This window comes from Echinops telfairi, unplaced genomic scaffold (genome assembly GCF_000313985.2).
Source record: "Echinops telfairi isolate 266 unplaced genomic scaffold, ASM31398v2 ScPeMD7_655;HRSCAF=1070, whole genome shotgun sequence".
Taxonomy (NCBI): Eukaryota; Metazoa; Chordata; class Mammalia; order Afrosoricida; family Tenrecidae; genus Echinops; species Echinops telfairi.
The window spans coordinates 6,313,977-6,318,447 of NW_022104553.1; the positions used below are offsets into that span (position 1 = coordinate 6,313,977).

General features: G+C 41.2%; 1 pseudogene; it reads left to right on the forward strand.

Annotated features, from left to right (window-relative positions):
* Positions 1-3,186: 3,186 nt before the first annotated feature.
* Positions 3,187-4,177, forward strand: LOC101643745 (annotated as a pseudogene).
* Positions 4,178-4,471: the final 294 nt, after the last annotated feature.

A 4,471-nucleotide genomic window follows, 5' to 3' on the forward strand; every position in this document is an offset into this window, starting at 1 on the left:
CCGAACTAATATGTGAAAAATGTAAAAGAATAAAAATAGAGTGTGGATTTAAGTATAAATAGCACAACTTTCTTTTAGAAACTGACATTCCCTAAATTCATGATTTCCTTAGTTCATAAGTAGATTCGGTTTATGCTTAGAATTCACATGGCTGATGAAAGAGATGCAGTATTAAATGGGTGTGGTATCTACGGAGTTAAGCATTTTAATAGTATAATATATGTATTATATGCAAATAATAGATTAGTAATCATATAGACTTTAAAGTTGTTCAGTCCTATATATTTTAGGATCTTTGAACAGAATATAGTAGTTTATATAGACTTGCATTAAAGAAATAGATAACACCACCCAATTGAATTTTAAATTAAAAATCAGTAAGAGAGCATTCTCTCATAAATATTCTCAAGACATTCCAATGATTGCTTTGTCATTTATTTTGCATATCTGTTGAATTTCTGGCTGGCTATACAGCAAATCCCAAACTCCTAACTCACAACGATGAAATCCATTCTGACTTACAGCAAACCCTACAGGACATGATAGAACCCTTTGGTTTTCCAAGGCTATAAAACTCCACAGAAAAACCCATCTTTCTCCCACAGGGCTGTCTAACATTATGCCACCGGTGGCCCATTAATAGTTAAATGCAAATACAATTACTACACATACAGAGAAATATCATATTACTCTATGGGTTTGAAATAGCATCTCCCACCCCATTCAAAACTCCAATTTAGCTTTTCCATGCATGATCATTTTTGGGGGGAAAGAATAATGTGCTTTTCCTTCCTTTTTATTTACTCATTAAGGTTTAGGAACTGGGGAGGGGGTGTCATCATATATGTTTATTGTTAAATCAAAAAGTTAATAAAAATATTCAGCATTTAATTTTAAGACAGTTTGAATGGTGAATCTAGACATTATCCATTCATACTCCAAAATATGATAATTAGATGAGCTAAATCTCCTGAGATGAAACACATGGCCTGCTTGTGAAAATGATGTGCCATCTCACTGTGATCACTATAAAACACTAGATAAACCCACATTGATAGACTGGAGCCCAGAACACTACCAACAAGTCTTCTCAGAACTCTTCAAAACACAGGACACCAGGACCCTAGGGCACAAGGGGCCTCTGAGACTGAAATGTGATGTGGGATTTTGGAACTGACAAAACACAATAGCAAGAAATGAATGAAGCCTGCAGCTTCATCAATAACTGTACCAATACTAATTTATTTATTTTGATAATTGCAATATGATTACACATGAAATTGGCACTGGAGAAGCTTAGATGAAAAGTATGCAGTACCCTTTTTATTACTTTGTAACTTTTCTCTACATGTAAAATAATTTAAAAATAAAACAAAGACAAATTGTCTTATACCTTTCTGAAGGTTCTATAGAGGCATATGAAGGGGTACCCCTCCAAAATGGAATTTTCTTCAAAGGTACATGTTTAATTTTTTTTTACAAAACAACCTTATCACCTTCAAAGTCCTCTCCATTATACTGAATACATTTGTCAAATTTGAGATTCCATTCTTGGAAACATTTTTCAAACTCATCTGTTTGGATAGCTGACAGCATCTTCCTAATTTTTTCTTTACCTCTTCTACCTTGTCAAATTGCTGTCTTTTCATATCCCTCTTCATTCATGGAAACAAAAAGAAGTCTCACTGAGTGAGGTCAGTTGAATAAGGAGCATGGGGCAAGAGAGATTTTTTTGCCCAGCACTGGCACACTGAGATGGCTGTGTGAGCAGAGGCATTGTCTTGGTGGCAAAACCAGTCCCCCGTCTGCCACAAATCAGGCCTTTTTTGTCACACACTCTTACGCAATCTTTTCAAAACCTCTACATGGAAAGCGTGATTAACAATCTGACTTGGTGAAATGAATTTCCATTGCACCATCTGTGGGGGGAAGTCAGATGCACAGGTATTCCCTCCCCTGAGGGCGATCAGTTGCCAGACTGCACTGGGCCTGCTCCTTGCTGCTGGGGACAATGGACAGGCTCCTGTGGCCTGAGTTCACATCCTACTGATAATGGTCTCTATCAGTTGGGCCAGGAACAGGCCAAACTGGCTCTGTCCCTTCTCTTTCTATTGAGTGTATGTCCCTAGACCACCCCTTCTCATTGCTGTGTAACCTATAGTGCAGCCCCTCCCTGTGACGTATGTCTCTACCTATAATTAGTGGACTGGCATGCCCCCAAAGGTATATAGGTGAGGGTCAGCAATATAGAGCTCTCTGACCTCTCTCTCAGACCTCGAGCTCCCTGGTCGCTCCCCTCTCTCCCCCCTCTCCTCTCCTGTCCTCTCTCCCTTGTTCCCTTGCCCTCCTTCCCCTCCCCCTCTCTCCACATGGACCACCAAGCTGGGCTTAGTGAGCAATGCTACCATGTAATGTGTCTGACTGCATTATTGTGTCTCTCGTACTCTCGATGACTTTAATATAATACTTATATATCTCAACCATACAATTGTGCATTACTGAACCTGTTAGTAGTAGCACCGGGTCAGGGCTGACCCTCACACCCCCCCCCCATCATAATTTAATTTAGTACTACAACCATCCCCCTCACATTACATCCATTTTTTGTGGAGGGGTGGGTTGAGGAGGGGGCACATGTTTACAGAGGAGGAGACTAAAAGCCAAGGAAGTGTTTGAGTTGAAATCAGCACTCAGGACACCTGGCTCAATTCTTTTTCCACACCATTCTGAGTCTAGCTTGGGATAGAATGTTAGCAAAATGTATCAGTTAATCATCTTAGTCCCTTTTTTATTGCAAAGAATAACTTAGAATGATTTGGGACGTGTTTGATGTCTCAGATCAACACAGAAGCAGATGTTGCTCCTCATAAAAGTGTTTGCTGGCATCTTACACAGTCTGGCCGGCGACGTGTACTCTCCCTCTACTCTCTGTAACGGGAAACAGGGACTACAAGAGACTGAACCGTAGCTGCCTCTATTTCCAACAAACTCACGTTCAACTTTTGCACACACACAAAGCCAGGAAATTTTTATTCATCCTTTTCTTAAAAAAAGGAATACAAAATGATAGGGGCAAAAAAAGGAACCTGAACTTAAAACACAGCTAGAACCATCCTCTAGCAGTGGGAGAAGAGATTGAATTTAGTTGATTACTGGGGTTGGTGGTGGTTTGCTAGTCTCACGGTGATGGAAGCTGCACAGTTCCTTGAAGGAACCAAGAAGCTGCTAGGGGTTTGGTTCTCCCAGCAGCAGCCCGACGCAAACCAAGAATCTGGGGATCTTTGCACACCCCAAGATCCAGACTTTTGAAGGATGTGCAATGTTCAATGATCAGTGTGACAGAAACTGGCAAGCAGGAAGCTCCTATACTCAGTGAGTGTCGCATGTTTGTCTCCCAGAGACGATTCATTTTGAAGACACGTGGCACCACCCTCTTACTGACAGCACTGGTTCCCCGTTGAAGCTTGCTAGGGACTACAGGGAATTTGACTCCATTCAAAGCTTCTTTTATTCTCTTAAAAATTTCATGAAGCCTTCTCACCATGAGAACCCACACCAGATTTTCCAGGACGAAATAGTTTCTTAATGCAATTTTCCCAAATGGAGCAGCGTATCGTATGGGACTTATGAATACTGACTGTTGGGACTTATAAACTCTGGATTTCCCAGAGAGTCGAGGAATCAGCCAGTCCGATGAAAGCCTGGACATTCTGATGAGTGAGCTGGACCCAGCAGTCATGGACCAGTTCTCCATGAAAGACGGTGTTCCTGCAAAGGATGTCACTCATGAGAGTGGCATTCGTGACCTGATACCAGGTCTGTCCTTGATGCTACGCTGTTCAATCCTTGAGAGTATTCAATGAATGGAATGCAATCGGATGGAACCTATTGGACTATTCACATCACTCCAGAACCAGAATTTTCTTAAGGTAGCTTTGAAACAAACTTAAGTCAGACCTCCTGGGATGACCTGATCAGGAAAGTGGTGGAAGTCTTCAAGCCAGAAAAATGTGTGACCACCCTGTTGGTAAATCTGAGTTCGAAATGTCACACCGTGTTTTCTTCGCACCAGAAGAGTGACGGTTTTAAACGTCTTGATTGCCAGGGTGCTATGTTCAATGATGACAGCTTTGTTTCTAGCAGTTTTGTGAAGAAGCAGCAACAGCAGCAGAGTTGATTAAGAAATGTGAAGAAAGAAAAACACAAAAAGAGAAAATACATAGAAGAAGGTGGGGCTGCTTTCTAGCTACTGACCCCAGGGGCCATGCTTTCCGTAACCACCAGTTTCATGGCACCAACGTTGCACTTTCTGCAACCTTGCAGTTCCAGAAAGCCCCGGATGTAATCATAGTGTAATCCCTTTGAATCGTGTGCATTATTATATCAAGGAGTGAGATATCTTGCTTGACTGCTCTATTCTGTATTTAGGTATTCCATGCCACTCTTGCTGTGAAATTAAAGTGTATGTACA